A 19,674-nucleotide genomic window follows, 5' to 3' on the forward strand; every position below is an offset into this window, starting at 1 on the left:
GTGTAGATATGTGGGCAGAGTTGGCATCGAGGTTTGTTGCATGGATTGGTTCCTAAGCTAGAGTTCCTGTGGTGCGGTGTGCAGTTACTGGTGAGAATATGTTTCAGGTTGGCAGGTTGCCTGTGAGTGAGGACTGGCCTGCCACCCAAGGCCTGTGAAAGTGTGGGATCATTGTCCAGGATGGGTTGTAGGTCCCTGATGATGCATTGGAGGGGTTTTAGCTGGGGACTGTATGTGATGGCCAGTGGAGTCCTGTTGGTTTCTTTCTTGGGTTTGTCTTGCAGTAGGAGACTTCTGGGTACACGTCTGGCTCTGTTGATCTGTTTCCTTATTTCCTTGTGTGGGTATTGTAGTTTTGAGAATGCTTGGTGGAGATTTTGTAGGTGTTGGTCTCTGTCTGAGGGGTTAGAGCAGATGCAGTTGTACCTCAGTGCTTGGCTGTAGACAATGGATCGTGTGATGTGCCCGGGATGGAAGCTGGAGGCATGAAGGTAGGCATAGCGGTCGGTAGGTTTTCGGTATAGGGTGGTGGTAATGTGACCATCACTTATTTGCACCGTCGTGTCTAGGAAATGGACCTCCCGTGTAGATTGGTCCAGGCTGAGGTTGATGGTGGGGTGGAAGCTGTTGAAATCGTGGTGGAATTTTTCCAGAGACTCCTTCCCATGGGTCCAGATGATGAAGATGTCATCAATGTAGCGTAGGTAGAGAAGGGGCGTGAGAGGACGAGATCTCTGCTGCTTTTACACATCCAGACTAACACGGCTACCCCTCTGATACTTGAAGCATTGATGTTTAGCGTATCTGGCATGTAAATACCTTGCAATGGTGGCTACAAAAGTGCCATGCAAACGCCTGTTCTCACTTTCAGGTGACTTTGTAAATAAGAAGCGGGCAGCATTATCTCCCATAAATGTAAACAAACTTGTTTATCTTAGTGATTGAGTGGACTTGTAGGCTCTAAAATTTTACATTGTTTGGTTTTTGAGTACACTTATGTAACCAAAAAAATCTACATTTGTAAGTTGCACTTTCACAATAAAGAGATTATACTACAGTACTTGTATGAGGTGAATTTAAAATACATTTTTTGTTTATCATTTTTACAATGCAAATATTTGTAATCAAAAATATAAAGTAGGCACTGTACGCTTTGCATTGTGTTGTAACTGAAATCAATATATTTGAAAATGGAGAAAAACGTAAAATATTTTAATAAATTTCAATTGGTATTCTATTGTTTAACAGTGCACTTTAATCACAATAAAAATTGTGATTAATTGCAGTTTTGTTTTTTTTTAATTGGGTGAGTTAACTGTGATTGACAGCCCTAAATATAATATGCTGAGTTCCATTTTTCATTCTAATTCCCCTTACCCTCTCATTTTGTTTCATTTTAGTTATTAAAATATTTTCTCAAAATAATCTTAGCTTGAAGGTGCCTTTTTAAACTTCAGCCCCATTTTCCATGTAGTATTTTTTTTTCTCGTTTGCCTTGTTACATGCAAATCATCATCACTGCCTAAGTTAATGCATGCCATAAAGTATGTACATAGTGGAACAAGCCAAACTTAATATTGCAAAGGACATCTCACCTTTTGGAGTATTGACTGCCTGATTTATTTTTTCATCCTTAATGTTGTACTGCAGCTGGTCTTTGCATATTATAAAATAATTTAAAATCTGTTTAACTCTGGAGGGCTAAATGTTAGAAACTAATGGAGCTCAACTCTAATGCCACAGCTATCAGATACGTTGTAGTTTAGTGCAGTGGTTTTCAAACTGCAGGTTGCATAATGTAAGGCACTGGGACGCGGCGGCTCTGGTCAGCACCGCCGACTGGGCCATTAAAAGTACTGTTGGAGGTGCTGCCCGACTAAAGCAGCTAGTTCCTACCTATTCTGATATCGTGCTGCACCCCGGAAGCGGCCAGCAGCAGGTCTGGCTCCTAGGTGCGGGAGGCACAGGGCTCTGTGCGCTGCCCCCGCCCTGAGTACCGGCTCTGCGCACTGCCCCCACCCCGAGCACTAGCTCTGCACTCCCACTGGCTGGGAACCAGCCACTAGGAGCTGGGGGAGGGAGGAGAGTGCTTGCAGGCAAGAGCTGCACAGAGCCACTTACATGCCTCTGTCTATGAGCCAGGCCTGCTGCTGGCCATTTCCAGGGCACAGCACGGTCCATGGTGCCAGGACAGGCAGGAAGCCTGCTTTAGCTCACCTGCTATGCCACTAACCAGGAGCTGCTTGAGGTAAGCCTGCACCCCAACCCAGAGCCCCTTTCTGCACCCCTGCCCCACCCCAGAGCCCTGACCCCCTCCTGCACCCCAACTCCCTGTCCCAGCCCTAATCCCCTCACACACCTCAAACCCCTCCTCCCCAGCTCTGTTGGGTCACGGGCATCAACAGTTTTCTTCAACTGGATCGCCAGAAAAAAAGTTTGAAAACCACTGGTTTAGTGCAACTAATATACTGCACAGTGCAGTACTATCTGCTGCTCCCAGGCAGTCCTGATAAGACTCAAACTGCTACAGCCTCTGTGGTCTCCTGCCACTGCAACACACAGGCTATGTCTACACTACACACAATTTTCAGCAGTATGTAGCTACATGTCAGTGAAGGGCTCTGGTGGGGGGAGGCAGCAGGGAAAGACTTTTAACAGCTCCCCACCACTGGAGGCTCTCACTGTGGCAGGGAAAGGTTCTGGCAATGGGGAAAGACTCACTGGGGAGCTTCCAGAGCCTTTCCCTGCAGCAGGGAAGCAGTGAAACATTACATTGCTAAAAATCATATGGACAGGAAAGCACAGCTTGGGCAAGTAGAGAGCCTTGTAGTGTATGCACTCAGGTACGTACCCACACCCTCCAGGCATGTCTACTCTACTCACCCAAGCAGTGCCTCATTGTCTACACTGCTACTTAAACCTGTGCTGGGAGGCTGCCCGAGTACATATTCTACACACTGCTAAATGAAGCGTGCATTGTAGACACAGCCATAGACTTCAGGCAGCAGAGGGAGGAAGCACAGAAAAGGGAATAAGGCTTCTGTGTGGCTATTACACATTAATCCACAGAGGCAGAATCTAGGGTTCCCTGCATCTGCGCCTTGTCTCTACTCTTCTCCTTCTACCTCTGCATTTGGTTCTGAGCCTTGAGGTGGTAGGTGGAAGGAGGGAAATGGTTCTGTGCCTGGGGGTGGATGCGCTTTCTCGACTTGGAAGATTTGAGGAGGGCTTGTCAGCTGGCAGGGGCAGAGTGGGTGAGGATTCAAAGATGAGGGAATATATCTGATCTGATGAGAAGTTAGGAAGGAAGAAGAGGGGTACTTAGCTTGTGAGCATAAGGGGATGTGGTGAGTTTTAAACTGGTTGGCAGGGATGAGTGCAGGACAGAGTCTAACCAATTGGTGGAGTGGGAGTGAGGTGAAAGAACACGAGGGGAAAGGTAAGGTTAGAGCTAGATGGGAGTTGAAGTTGAGGGTAGGACACAGCAGTGAAGGTATGACTCAAATACTGTGTTCTCCCTCCTTGTTCTGTACTGTAAAGTGTCCCAGTTTCTCATTTTTAAAAGGAGAGAGGATGAGAAGTGTACCACATCTTCCTTCCCATCTACCTCTCTTATGCCACCTCCTAAACACTTTATTTGCACACTCATCCCTGATTGGAGTCCCAGTTTTTCACTTTTAAAACAGACCTTCTTTGAGTCGTGTCCCTATGGGTGCTCCACTTAAGAAGCATGTGTGCCTCACATGCCTTCAATTGGAGATCTTCATTAGCAGCAACCATTTGGCCTGCACAAGCATCCCATACATCCTCAAACTGCGCACAAAGGCTATATAGGTCTGTGCGGGCCTTTCCTTCTCAACCATCTCAGCTTGAGATGGAACTTTACCACGTCTGCTTCAAGGTGCCTTGCTTAAAACTTTCCTCCTAGTTGCTAGTTTAGGTTTTTTTAGTTTAGTACTTAAGAGGATTGTTTCTTTTCCTCTCCTTTTGGGGAGGCTCACCTTCCTCAGGAAGGCATGCCCATTTCCCCAGAGTTTAAATGCCCCACTTGCCAGGATGCTCTCTGTTAGCAAAGGCCACTCCTAGTAAGGTTGCTGTCTGAGACACATTTCTGTGGGAGGTGGGAAACTTCAGTCTAGTCCTTAAGTTCAGGGCAAGGAAGAACTTGGAGATCGAGTTTAGGCTACTTATAATTAAGGCTGCGAGTTTGTCACAGAGATCATGAAAGTCATGGGATTCTGTGACTTTCCAGGACCTCCGCGCCTTCTGCAGCAGACAGTATGGCTAGCCCAGGGACTACCTGAGGCGCTCTGGCAGTCCCTGGGCCAGCCGTACTGGCCATTGCTAGGGCAGTCTCAGGGATAGGGTGCAGGAGGGGGTGGGCGGCGCTTACCTTGGGAGACTCTCCGGAAGCGGCGACATGTCCCTCCCTCTCAGCTCCTAGCTCTGCAGGCTGCCTCCACCCCCCGAGCACCCACATCGCCTCTGGACCACCCCCACCCCTCCCAAGATTTAGTCAGGAGTATATAATACAATTCATGGACAAGTCATGGGCTGTGAATTTTTGTTTACTGTCCATGACTTTTACTAAAAATATCCATGATTAAAACGTAGCCTTATGATGGAGTGTTCCCTTCACCCTGCTTCAGAGCCAGGTCAGAACCACTTCCTGTACAGCAGTCCCTGGAAATATCTAGGTCTCTTTGACCTTGGCTCAAGGCTCTCCCGGAAAGGGGAAGACTCCAGAGCCTCCTTGAAATGTCCAAAGAGGAGGAGTTCTGACTCCCCTCGTAAGGAGGGGAAAGACCTCAGTCTCCTAGTACATCACCCCTCTCAGAAACTTCAACATCTTGACCCTGTGTCACAGAGGCAAAAGGCTCCTAGTGGTAGGGCTGGAAAACCCCAAAGCGCTTCTAAGACAAAACACAGCTCCAGGTAAGCTTCAGTACAGTCCAGACATGATAGAGAAAAGACAGACATTCTTCCAGACCTGTACCATTGGACACAGCTCTGTCCCCAGTACTTCCCCTACAAGTTCCTCGGTACTGCACAAGGCTAAGCGTCTGCATCTGTTGGGGCCCACCTGGGAGTGCTCAAAATCTTAGTTACCATCTACTTCTACAGACAAGCAGACTTACGTTGGTACCACCACTCCATTTGGTACCCCAAGAATTTAGGTTCTTGAAAGATTTATCTATAGCAGGTGAACTGGAGTCTCCACTGCTTACAGGGGTTGAGTACCTCTCAGTACTAAGACCCACATGGTCACTGGGCTTCCATCTGTGGTACAGCCCAATTCAGCACCATTTTCAGATAGGGCTTCTCCACAGGAGGAGGAGGAGAATAGGGACCTCCCTTCAGTCTTTTCAATCTCACTGCAGGGTTCTCCTACCCATACATGCAGGAATGCATTTTTTGATATCCACAGAGAAAGAGATGAATTTTGGGGAAGACATTACAGGTGGTGGGAACAACCTTTGATACTACTTCATCTCCTGTATGGTCCCCTACAATGGCCATACTGGGATATCTGGACTAATCAAGACTTTTATTAAGAATATTACCAAGTGATGATATTTCTAATGATGAAAGATATGTAGAATCAACCACCACTATCTTTTAAGTTTTATGGTCAGATTCACCAGTTAAAAGCAGGCCAAGTATACTGGCCTGTTAAACTGGGTTTACAGCAGCTTTATCCCACAACAACACAAAACAATCAATGTCTTCTGTCCTCCACATTTCCCACCCCAAAATTCCACCTCATTCCTGCTCAGGCACAACCCAGTTCCCTGCATTTCCTTGCATTCACAAATACTATCCTCCACCCTCCTGTTGAATAGACCTGGTGCAACAGGTAGGTTCTGGAAAGAAATACTTAGGATTAATGGTCATAATCAATGTGCAGGGGAGGGGAGAAGCAGTTTTCTACCTGCAACCCCTTTTTCACCTTCTTTCCCCTGCACTACCCCAGTTATTTTGACTGCCAGCTGCTACTGCATTTAACTCCACCCAGCATAACACGGGGGTTCACCGTCTAGTCATAGCTTTCTTATGGTATGAAATGCTCTTTATTTCAGTTAATCTAATTCTGAATATTCTGCCTTCTAAAACTATCCTTCTTCGAGTGATTGCTCATATCCATTCCAGTTAGGTGTGTGCGCCGCGCGTGCACATTCGTCGGAAAACTTTTACCCTAGCAACTCAGTGGGCTGGCAGGTCGCCCCCTAGAGTGGCGCCGTCATGGTGCTCGATATATACCCCTGCCGGCCCACCCGCTCCTCAGTTCCTTCTTACCGCCCGTGTCGGTCGTTGGAACAGTGGAGCGCAGCTTAGCTGACCTCCACTTCCCTAGCTACTCGTAGTTCTCGTATATAGTTATGCAGTTATAATCCTTTTATATATATATATTTGTATAGTTATACGTTTTTTCTTTGCTAACATAGTTAGTTTAGTAATAGTTAGCGGGGTTTAGGAAGTAGCCTCTTCCCTGCACCCAGTGCCGGAGCCCATGCACGGCTCACCGGGTTTTAAAATGGGCTCGGCCTGCCAGAAGCCGATGCCGAAGGGAGATCCACACGACTCCTGTTTGAAGTGCCTCAGGGAATCACACTTGACAGCTAAGTGGCCCATTTGCAAGGCTTTTAAGCCGAGAACAAAAAGGAGCGGGACTTTCACTTACCCCTCCACTTTTGGCACCGAGCGATGATCAAGCGGCTGGCAGAAGCGCCTCCTCGGCACCGGACCCCGCCGGTACTGCCAAGGCCTTTCGGCACCGGCCGGCACCGAAGTCGACTCGGCACCACTCCCTTCCTCCGAGGTCGAGAGAGCCTACAATTCCTGCTGGTGCCTGACGGCTCCCCGGCACGCGCCGTGGTTGAGCCCCCTGCTCCTGCTGCTTCCGTGCCACCTGCATCGCAGCCTGAGAGCTCGTCTAAGTCGGATTGCCCGGCACCGACACCTGCTGAGGCACTGACGACATCGGCACCGTCGATCCCGGTCCCACAAGGGCCGTCGAATCCGGTGCCTGACGGCTCCCCGGCATGCGCCGTGGTTGAGCTTACTGCTCCTGCTGCTTCCGTGCCAACTGCATCGCAGCCAGAGAGCTCGTCTAAGTCGGATTGCCCGGCACCGACACCTGCTGAGGCACTGACGACATCGGCACCGTCGATCCCGGTCCCACAAGGGCCATCGAATCCGGTGCCTGACGGCTCCCCGGCACGCGCCGTGGTTGAGCTTACTGCTCCTGCTGCTTCCGTGCCAACTGCACCGCAGCCAGAGAGCTCGTCTAAGTCGGATCGCCTGGCACCGACACCTGCTGAGGCACCGACGACGTCGGCACCGTCGATCCTGGTCCCACAGGGGCCGTCGAATCCGGTGCCTGACGGCTCCCCGGCACGCGCCATGGTTGAGCTTACTGCTCCTGCTGCTTCCGTGCCAACTGCACTGCAGCCAGAGAGCTCGTCTAAGTCGGATCGCCCGGCACCGACACCTCTGAGGCACCGTCGATTCCAGTCCCACAAGGGCCGTTGAATCCGGTGCCTGACGGCTCCCCGGCACGCGCCGTGGTTGAGCTTACTGCTCCTGCTGCTTCCGTGCCGACTGCACCGCAGCCAGAGAGCTCGTCTAAGTCGGATCGCCCGGCACCGACACCTCTGAGGCACCGTCGATTCCAGTCCCACAAGGGCCGTTGAATCCGGTGCCTGACGGCTCCCCGGCACGCGCCGTGGTTGAGCTTACTGCTCCTGCTGCTTCCGTGCCGACTGCACCGCAGCCAGAGAGCTCGTCTAAGTCGGATCGCCCGGCACCGACACTTACTGAAGCTCTGACAACCTCGATACCGTCGATCCCGGTCCCACGAGGGCCGTCGAATCCGGTGCCTGACAGCTCCCCAGTATGCACTGTGGTTGAGCCTGCTGTTCCCTCCACGCCGGAGACATTACCAACAGCGAGGGATCTCATTGCCATGACAGAGTCGATGCTGTCTGACCCCGGCACCGCCGGTGCGGGTAATACAGTCTCTTCGTATGACCGTCCTCTGTCAGCACAGCAGAGCGGCACCGTTCATGATCACGGTCCCGCAGACGCTCCAGGTCCCGTCGGCACACCCGACACCACTTGCAGTCCCGGTGCTGTTTTCCTCATCGGTACTGGTCGCACTCGCCACACCAGTCGGTATCCCGTTCGCCGACCCGCTACTATCGGCACCGTTCCGACTCCCGGCACCACAACAGGTACCGTGACTCCCGTAGCCTCTCCCCGAGCCTCGAGATCTCGGTTGACCTCCCGGCACCGTTCTGGTTGCAGGTCTGGATCTCGTTCCAGGTACCGGTACGCCTCCCGGTGCCGGTCCCCGGTGCCGAGTTGGGCAAGGTCCGATAGAGTCAGAGACTCTGCCCATGCCTTTTTTTTAGTACCTCCATGGCCATCCGGACACGCATCCGTGTCATCCCACATGCGCAGATCTTATGCTCAGGACCACGATTCTGATACGCCCCCCGACAACCTGAGGTGGAGGAGGTCCCAGAGGTAGAGGACCTGGTATGGGGCCCTCTAAGGGGTACGACTACTCGTCTGTCCGCTCTCCTCTCTGCTCACTAGTCTTTCAGTCTGTTAAGGAGAGGTATTGGCATGGCCAGCGGGCGCCAGCCCCGAAACCGAAGGAGGCTTGGCGAATGAACCTACTTGGCCGCCAGGTGTACTCTGCAGAGGCCCTGCAGCTCTGGGTAGCAAAGCAACAAGCCTTGCTTAGCTGCTATAATTATAGCACCTGGGTGAAGGTAGTTTAGTTTATGGAGTTTCTCCCTCAAAACTCCCGCCAAGAGTTCGCTGCCGTCTTGGAGGACGGGGGAAAAAGGGTACCCAGAGCGTCCCTCCAGGCCTCGTTGGACGCAGCAGACTCAGCAGCCAGGACTCTGGCCTTTGGTGTCGCCATGAGGTGCATCTCATGGCTTCAGGTTTCAAACCTCCGGCCGGAGCTGCAGTATGCTATTCAGGATTTACCCTTTGTTGGTAAAGGCCTCTTCGCTGCAAAGACAGCCCCAGGCTGCGAAGCCTGAAGGACAATAGGGTCCTAATGCGCTCTCTCAGCATGCATATGCCAGCGACCAAACGCAGGCCTTTCTGTCCCCAGCCGCCATACTCTGTGCCTAGCCAGAGACAGGACTTTGGCAAACGGCGAGGCCAAGGTGGTCGCAGACGAACGTTAGGACCCCTAAAGAGCCAAGGTCAAGGTCCCTCGCAATTACCACTGGGACCAAAGACGAACCTTCCAAGGTGCGCCTGAGGGCGGTGTACCAGTCACAGGCCGGGATCCCAATCCCGCTTTCTCCTGGCGTGGCCCCAGTTAATTTCAGATCGCTGGGTCCTGTGCACAGTGGAGCATAGGTACCACCTCTAATTTGTTCCAGCCCTGTCCCCCTTCAGGGACCCCTCTCACGAGCAATTCCTCGTACAAGAGGTGCAGACGCCGACTGACGAAAGGGGCAAGGGGGTCTACTCCCGTTATGCCCTAGTCCCCGACTCGAACGGAGGTCTCAGACCTTCCTAGTCCTGCGCGGACTCAACCAGTTTAGGATAAGGTTGAAGTTCCGCATGGTATCCCTGGGAACCATTATTCCATCCTTGCCGCCCTCGATATGAAGGACGCGTACTTTCGCAACGCCATCTTCCCTCCGCACAGGAAATACCTCCGCTTTCTAGCCAACCGTCAGTACTTCTGGTTTAGGGCCGTAGTCGCCGCCTACCTTCGCTGATGTCGGATATGCGTTTTTCCGTATCTGGACGATTCGCTTATCCGAGGAGACTCCGTGACACAAACCACTCAGCACGTGGGCATCGTCACGGTCTTATTCACAGGTCTAGGCCTGATGATTACTATAGAGCAATCCACTCTGGTTCCCACGCAGAGGTTGGACTTCCTAGGGGCTATCCTGGTCTCCGACCTAGCCGGAGCCTGCTTATCACAACTGCGGTTTTAGGCGATGGCAACAATCATCCGAGGTCCGCAGACTTTCCCAACGACCTCGGCTCGCACTTGTCTCAGTCTCCTGGGTCCATGGCTGCCTCCAAGTTTGTAACCAAACACGCCAAGCTCCGCCTCCGTCCTCTCCAAGTCCGGCTCACCTCGGCGTACCACCCGGACAGGGAGCCAATGGTCATGGTAGTCACCGTTCCCTCGAGCACCTTAGGCTCCCTAGAGTGGTGGCTAACTCCCTCCCTGGTGTGGGCAGGGATGCGGTTCCATCCGCCCCAGCCCTCACTGCCCCTGACGACGGACGCGTCATCTCTCTGCTCGAGTGCTCATGGTCACCTCCGAGCTTAAGGCCTTTGGTCTTCTCGGGAGCTGGCATTCCACATCAATGCCCCAAAAATGAGAGTAGTCCACCTGGCATGCCAGGGGTTCCAGCGGCAGCTGCGAGGCCGTGGTATCTCGGTGTTTACAGCCAACACAACGGCCATGTGCTTCATAAATAACCAGGGAGAGACATGGTCCTCCCCCCTTTTGTCAGGAGGCCATCCATTTCTGGGACTTTTGCATGGCCCACTCGATGGAGCTGGTGACGTCCTTTCTCCCAGGCGTTCGGAACGCCTTGGCGCTTTGACTCAGCAGGTCTTTCCTGTCTTACGAGTGGTCACTCTGCCCCATGTGAGGCGTTCTGCTTTCCAGAAGTGGAGATTTTTCCTCACATAGACCTGTTCGCTCACCGCGAGAGCAGAAAATGCCAGATGTTCTGCTCCTTCCAAGGTCTCTCCTCGGGATCGATCTTGGACGCATTCCTGATGCCGTGGAAAGGCCAACTCCTTTATGCCTTCCCACTGTTCCCACTGGTTCATTAGGTCCTACTCAAACTCCGCAGGGGCAGAGCGCGCATCATCATGATCACTCCAGCATGGTCCAGGCAGCACTGATATACCACGTTGCTCGGCCTGTCAATAACCGACCCAATTACCCTGCCACCCCACCCAGACCTCATCACTCAGGGCCACGACAGGCTTCGTCACCCGGACCTGCAGCCTCTTCGCCTCACTGTGTGGCTGCTGCGTAACTGAGCCGGGGTGACAGGAAGCCTTCCACCTGGTCAACGTACCGGGCCGAGTGGAAGCATTTCTTCTACAGGTGCAATACGCTCGATCTTGCTCCTACTGAGGTCTCGATCCCCTCTATTTGGCCTGCCTCTGGCCTTCAGCGGCAGGACCTGGCGGTATCATCGCTGAGGGTACACTCGGCAGCCATCTCTACCTTCCAGCCAGGCTAAGGTGGACGTTCCGTGTTCTCACACTCTATGGGTTCGAGGTCCCTCAAGGGCTTGGAGCACTTGCACCCTCAGGTGCGCCGCCCAGCCCCAACCTGGGACCTCAACCTAGTTTTAACCAGACTTATGTCTCCCCCATTCGAGCCGTTCGCGACCGGCCCTCTGCTATACCTGTCTTGGATGACAACCTTCCTCGTAGCTGTTACATCGGCCAGACAAGTCTCCGAGCTCAGAGCTCTTACGGTGGTTCCGCCGTACACTAGGTTTCACAAAGACAAGGTGCAGTTATGACCGCACCCGGCTTTCCTCCCTAAGATGGTTTCGGCCTTTCATGTTACCCACAGCTCAACGCAATGGGCGCAACAATTGCACTCCCTGGACATCTGTAGAGTGCTCACATTTATATTGCGCTGACAGAACCATTTCGTAAGGTGCCCCAGCTCTGTCACGGTAGCAGACCAAAGGGAAGGCTTGCTTGTTTTCCTCTCAGAGGATCTCATCTTGGGTGATGGCGTACATCCGCACTTGTTATGATTTGGCTCATATTTCCCCAAGCCACATCACCGTGCATTCTACCAGGGCTCGGGCTTCATCTGCCGCCTTGCTAGCTCGTGTTCCTACCCACGAGATCTGTCGCGCAGCTCCATTGGTCCTCGGTCCATACCTTTGCTTCGCAGTATGCCCTGGTTCAACAGTCAAGAGATGCTGTAGCCTCTGGCTCAGCAGTTTTCATTCTGCCACATTTCACTCCGACCCCACCGCCTACGTAAGGCTTGGGATTCACCTAACTGGAATGGATATGAGCAATCACTCGAAGAAGAAAAGACGGTTACTCACCTTTGTAACTGTTGTTCTTCGAGATGTGTTGCTCATATCCATTCCACACCCACCCTCCTTCCCCACTGTCGGAGTAGCCGGCAAGAAGGAACTGAGGAGCGGGTGGGCCGGCAGGGGTATATATCGAGCACCATGACGGCGCCACTCTAGGGGGCGACCTGCCAGCCCACTGAGTTGCTAGGGTAAAAGTTTTCCGACGAATGTGCACGCGCGGCGCACACACCTAACTGGAATGGATATGAGCAACACATCTCGCAGAACAACAGTTACAAAGGTGAGTAACCGTCTTTTCTGAAGATTTCACAAAGGTTTCTAAAGGCTTACTTACTCTCAAGTTAATTGAGCTCCAAACAGTTCTCTTGCTGTTTGCCACCAACTGACATTCAAGCTTGTAATAGAAATCACTTTAGAGCAGTCATCACCCTTGTTAATATTGGCTTTCCATTTCAATTAGCTGTGGCTCTAAACATTTTTATCAAAGGGCTTTCAATCTACATACTATATAAAGGCTAACGTCATGGGTGAGAGTAAAAATACAAACCCCACAAACTACATGAACATTCTTCAGAGAATATCTTCCAAGACTATGAAGGAATTCAGTTTAGTTTGCATGTGGGCAAACATGAAACAAAGCAGTGTAGGATTTGCTTGAACTGAAAGAAACCACAGCTGTTAGGAAAATCCTCGGGAAACTAAAGGATAACCAGTTTTTGAAAATGGATCCAAGGAGATGCACACATGAACATTTTTATAGTAGGTCACTTTTGTTGTTTCATCAACTACATGTCTGGTACTCAAAGGCTTTCTACTGACAGTTAAGGTGATGTGTGCAGAAGTTGTCATGTGAAATGCCACAACACTGATACTCCAACACTAAGTTTCATTATTCATGTTCAGAGTCCAAAATGAATCACCTCATATATACTTTTGCTAGAATACAGTTTAGTAAACACTAGTTACAATCCATTATATTAAGGCTTGAAATAATGTAACTTCTAAGAATTTCGATTAACACTATTAATCTCCAAGTATTTTTCTTATTATCAAATGTTTGTTGTATGAAGCATCAGACACTTAAGTAGCTGCAGTTATTTTTTTAGAAATGTAATGAGAGAAGTTCAGAAAAATTAACATTTCATAGCAACTTAGCTGATTTATATCATATTACACTTCTCCAAGAAAACTAAATTTTTAAGAACATAATAGATATTTCTAAAAGTAACTATTTGGTGCATTTAATATATAATGTTATTCCTCTTTGTATTGCAGGTGAAATTAGACAAAGGATAATTTTCCAAAAGACCGAAGTCCCATTTTCAAAAGTGATTTAGGCACTTAAATCATTTAGCTGTTTTTGAAAATGTTATCCTTAGGCTACCAAATCACTGAGGCACATTTGAAAAATTTAGCCCCAACTACTAGTCGAATGGATCTGTTTCATATTGCTATTCAAAGAATGACAGGTGAATGCTTCCTGCCTGAATAAGGGGGAACCATGTTTTGTGCCTTCCCCCCTACATCTCACCTGATAATTGCCACTACACAAATCCCAGGAAAGAACCAATCTCCTTAATGCCAGTGGATGTGAGATTAGCATGCTGAGGAAGGTAGAAGTTAAATAATTTCTGAGTAAATTCAATAAAGACAAACTCTTCTTTTGGGTGGAGAAAAATTTAGTTACTAGTATTTGCTTATTTAAGTCTAATAATTCAAAGCCTAACTAAGCCTGTCTGTGCCATTCCACACACACTTGTTGTGAATGGTGTTCAAATTCTCATCTTTATAGAGTACATGTTGTATAACACAATAGAGTCCTGCAGTGAGACAGATCCCGCAAGTCCCGCTGCCCTAATAGCAGGAGCGAGATTTTTAAAAGTCCTGTGCAGGCCTCTATAGCAGCACTAGCTATCTTGCCTTCCAGACAGCTGGTTTCAACAACTTACTGCAATTCTTATATGAGAAAGGCCTTTGCTTCCCTAGGACTCATCTTGAGTTAAGAATCCCCCTTTTTTTCCAGTGAAGACAAGGCAATTTGAGGGGGCATATTTATAGGAACATCAAGTGTACTTTTACGCAAATTGGGTTTTAGTGGTAGAAGCTCTACCCCTAAAACACCAACACACAGCTCACTGCTTAGGAAAAGGTTTCTCATTTAACTTGGATGCCTATCTCTAGCCTCAGACTATTCCAAGTGTTTAAAAAGTACAATAAGAGAAAACTTACGACTTTTTGCCTTTGACACCATTTCCAATCATTCAAATTCTGTCAGCAAATGACTTCCATTTGGGATTTATACTGAACAGTGTTTACATATCTGCCAATATCTAAATTTCTTCTTTCCCATCTTTTGCTCCTGCTTTTTCTTCCTTCCTCCCTGCTTTGCGGTCTCTTTTCCCCTCCTCTCCTGCCCTCAATGTTGCAGAATTGAATAATTACATGTCTCTTTGAATGCTCTGAAAACCCTCAGTAAGAAGCAGATACAACAAAAAGTGCTTCCACAGAAGAATTGGACAATAAATGCTTGGAGGAGATGGCTCAAGAGCTATAATTGAACAATGGATGTCAAATTAGGACTAGTAAAATCAACATGTTACACAGACCCTTTTCAGCTAAACACATTGAAGGTTAATACAATAATCTGATCCGTGCAGGTGGACTGTTGTGCTTATGTACAGACCCACTGTCTTTATGGGCAGGAGGAACAGCAACCCATGGGATCCAGGAGCAGCCCAGGCACCCAATGAATACATCCAGGTAGAGCAGAGGCAGGGATAAGACCAGGGAGCAGAGCTGCAGGAGCCCAGCCAGCCAGCCCACCAGTAAGGAAGAAAAGCTATTCTTTTAAAACGTGATGGCAAAACATGACCTGTGAGCCTGGCGTTGGAAAGGAAAAACCAGAGCAAGGAGGTGGACATGGAGCATGAGATATATGGGGAGATGTGAAGTGAGTCACATTTTAAGCATGTAAATAAGTCAGCAATTTTAATATGTAAATAGGGGCTAGGGACATAAATAATAGCATTAGAGCTGGTAAAAAAATAAAACTGTAATTTCAATAAACATTTTCATCAGAATTGTGAATTTTGGCATTTTCATTTTATTGTGAAAATTACATCCTCGTGTTAAATCAGCAAAACATGAACTGTATAAAAACACCAAACCCCACCACTACGTATTCCTGGGCCTGCTGCTAGATGGTCTGTATCTGAATGTGGCCTTTTCTGGATAGGAACATTTGAGATGCTCAATATTTTTTTTTCTTTTAAATCAGAGCCAGAATGTTTCCAAAATGGTTGAGTAAGCTATTCTTTGGCACCTGTCCTGCTTAAAACATAGCAGTATGACAAGACTGCAGCATAAAAATGGCAGAGATGTTAAACCAATTTAAAATGTCAGAGTTCCAATTCTCCCACAACTAACTCATTTCAGTCAACTTGAGTTACTTGATCCTGTGCTTATTTTGAAAAGACAACACATGTACACAACAAAGACTAGACACATTTCAAATCTATCCCGAGAGCTTCCACAAAATCCAACATTGCAACTGTAACTCAGTCTTGATGACTTTACTTGGACTACCTGTATGAGTAAGGTTGCAGGGGAGAGCACACACAATGCATACCATTTCATTCCACCACTAGACGCAGGAAGGGGTTTGCTTGATTTTTCAGGCAGGGCTATTTCTTTATGAAGGGGAATTCACATCTAAATTTTTCAAAGGAACAAATGATTTGAAATGGCTTTGAGACTAATTGAGATGGGAGAACAAAATTAGATCTGTACTGGTTTGACAAAGAACTCTTATTTTAAGACCACAGAAAGATACAGGGCTGTATTTTCCTTTCCATAGGAACAACATTGTTACAACAATAGTGCTTAGGACTACTTTTCATCATGCTGAAGGAAAAGTACAAGAACTGTCATACTTTGCAACACAACATATTCTTTACTGATGAAAAAAAAATCCATATCCAAAAAATGATTGGTGTAGAGACAGGAAAATTTGGCAAAAACTACAGAAAATTATTCTGATTTTTGCCAGAAGAGCAATTTCTTAAAAAAAGCAATTTCTATTTTTAAAACAAAACATTGTGAAAGTCTCTCACATAATGTGAATTTCTGTTTAATTCCTGGGACATCAGACAGAAATTCAGCAAAATTTCTTACCTAGTTCTATTGATGCTTTCACTCAAAATATTTCAGTTATCACTTCTGTAATACTATAAGCATGCATAGAGATTTACAGACACAAAAAGGCATATGCCCTGCACCCAAGGTATTTAAGGGTTTCCAGAGCATGTCTTAAATACAGAGATGGCACAGGAGAGAACAAGTAAAAGGTCAGGGTAAGAGAGGATATGAGTATTGCAAAATTATCTGTTGAGTCAGTAAGGGAAGCATACAGATATTTTCATTCTACAACAAGAAGTGCCATGTGCAGTAGCTGTTAAATGAACAACTCTTGTCTTGGCCATAGTTTGGATTCCACACTGCAACTACCAACCACAAAGGAAGCCTTAAAGAAGCACTATCAACTTAATCATATGTGCAAACAAACATTTACATAGCACACCTTTAATTATTACAAAGAAAAAAAAGTTTTAATAGCTAATTTACTTAGCACTATTTCTCCTCTGTACTCTCATCATTTCCCTCAGCTGGAATAATAAAAATAATTTAAGGCATTTTCACTGTCATTCATAGTCACTTTCACTTTCGGGTTCTTGTAGTGCCAATGTTTGGGTTTCAGACACTGTATAAGGATGTCATGTTTATAAAAACAGCTGCAGTAAAATGCTATTCTATATTTCACAAACACAAAAGCACCACTTGTAGTTTCTTAATGTATGTTTATTAAACAAAGAGAAGGAGATCAAGATCTCAGTCTAGCCAGTTTCCAGCATACTCTGTTGCTCTGATTTAGTTCTCTCCTCTCTGCAGTGTTTTTTGCAGATTAACTTAATGTAAGTGCAAGATAGAATGTTAGTTGCACCAATGTTTTATAATAAAAAATACAATAATTAAAGTTTTCTGTTGCTAGTGGGTAGCTGATGTTTCAGTTAATACAGCATTTCACACATTTTTCAAAGCTGAACATCCTTTCAGAAAAATGAGATGGTCCCTATAGCTCCACCATGCAGTGTTTACACATCATCCATATCCATGCCCAGCTATTCTGTCACACTTTCTTCACCATCCTCACTCCACTTTGGGAGATGCTTGTGTAGATCTTTGTAACATGAAACGCCCCCTCCTTTGTGTTTTGATAAGCACTGAACTTAATAATTGTTACCAATGTTGACATCTGGGTTAGCAGCACCCATTATTATGAATGGGGCAGGTCCAACCTCAAAACTATTCTTCTATAAACAGGCAGACATTGCTGTATCAGCTACACTCCCCTCACATCTTAAAGGTTGTCCTCACAACCATGGCAGCTAAGACTTTTTCAGAAAACGAGATTCTGGAGGATAAGACTGTCTACACTAGAGACCTTATAGTGGCATAGCTGTAGTTTCGCTCCAGTAAGATCTGTCATATAGTTACTCCATGCCGACAGGAGAGGGTTCGCCCATTGACATAATTAAATCACCCTCAACGAGCAGTGGTAGCTATGTCAGTGGGAGAAGCTCTCTGGCCAACACAGCATGCTCAGGAGGGTGTTTTTTCACACCCCCGAGCAACATAAGTTTTCCTGACATAAGTGGCAGTGTAGACATGACCTAATTCAGAGGTCTGTTTGCAACCTTTCCTCTCTGCCAGTCCTTTACACCACCTGGTGGGGGATATACCACACATTTTGAAAAACTGTCAGTCCATGTGCATGGTTGTTGTTTTTTTTAGATTAAAATAAACCAGGGATATTTTGTTCTATAATATATGTTCTAGTTCAAACAGGAATTTTTTGGGGGGAAGTTCTATGGTCTCTGTTATACAGGAGATCAGACTGGATAATCAGAGTGGTCCTTTCTGGCATTAGAATCTATGAATTGTTGAATAAAAGAGAATTAACCCTTAAAGTGCTGGACTCATTAAATTGTGCAAAGCCTATATCTAACAAAAGTGTTGTTTATTTATATGGCCCAGTTAAAAAACACAATTAGGACTAATCTAATGAGTGTAAAGTACATGTGGGAGTGCTAAACTGCAGTGTAGGATCAGGGTGTGGATCTTGCCATCTGATTGATTTGTATGTGCAAGCTCCTGTGCTGATGCAGATTACTGGACTGGGGCCCAAGTCAGCCCACATCATGTCATTTAATTTGGTCATTAGCCTAGCTCTTTTCTAATCTACTGAGTATTCAGCAGATGTCAGATTTTTATATGATCATTTTATAAATTTCATTTTTACTGTCTCCTAATTTGGCTTTTTTTCATATGAAATTAACAATTTTTTTCTCTTTGGAACAATTAGATAAGGGGGCATTCTGCTCTGTTACACCAGTTACATCAGCATAACTCAGAGTGGAATTTAGCCCAACCTGCCATATGCTGCAATAGAACCAGAAGGGATGTAACTTTTTTACCCATGTGAAGTCAATGACATCCCATACGGTCACAAGGTTCGCCCACATAGACCTGATGGCAGGATCAGATTCCCCTTCCCCCCTTTGATTACCTGGCAACTGCAGGTTACAGCTGCTTGGTTAGTACTGTCAAGAACAACTAAAACTAAAACCCTTACAATGTAAACGGTCAGAGTTCCCATTCAAATCAGCAAGAACTGGCAAGGCTACCCAGCCTTACAAACTCCCATGAAAAGTATCAGTCCAGCTGCAAATTCAAGTCTCCCGCCCATTATTATAAGCAGAATGAAAAAGACGTCACTTCACGTGCGTGTTTTTCAAAAACATGCGACTTGCCTTAGGCGAGCAGGCTGTTGCCAGGACAGGTCTGCTCCGTACATGGGGGCAAACGTGCAGAAAGGGCCGCCAGGCACAGCCCTGCACACATCGGCAGTGGGCGCGCTTGGAGGTTAACGGGGCTTCAGGCACTCGTTCCCCTTCGCGCACCCACGGGGCGTGGCGCCTCGCTGCGGCTGAGAGGAACTGTGAGCGGGGCTGGTGCAATGCAGGGAGCACTAGTAACAATCCGCGACCGAGACAGTCACGGGGGGCGGCTCGTACCGTCCTTTGACTCTTCCTAAGCAGACACACTGCTCCGGCCTGAGCAATGCTCCCCTGCCCCTCCCCCCGCTGCCGCCTCTGAGGACACGCTTTGTAACGCACTCGCTAGACAAACGGCTGAGCGAGGCAGCCCGGAGCTTCCAGTCATTTCTCTCGCCTGCCACAGGACCGGCCTTGTCCCCAGTGAACTTCAACTCCCAGGATGCACTTGTGACGACCCGTTCTGTCCCGGTGCATTGTGGAACTTGTAGTTTTCCCTTTTGACGGTGCGATGAGCGAGCAAGGCGGTAGGAACTACATTCCCCAGCATGCATGTGGTCCGCGCAGTCGCGGATCTGCCTGCCCAAGGCAAAGCGGGATTGGTCGCCTTTGTTGGTCGCCTTTCTCGTCAGGTTTGTGACCTCAGTGAATGACAGCTCCCAGCATGCTCTGGTTGCAGAGTCGCCCCGCCACGT

Source organism: Gopherus flavomarginatus, chromosome 5 (genome assembly GCF_025201925.1).
Source record: "Gopherus flavomarginatus isolate rGopFla2 chromosome 5, rGopFla2.mat.asm, whole genome shotgun sequence".
Lineage (NCBI taxonomy): Eukaryota > Metazoa > Chordata > Testudines > Testudinidae > Gopherus > Gopherus flavomarginatus.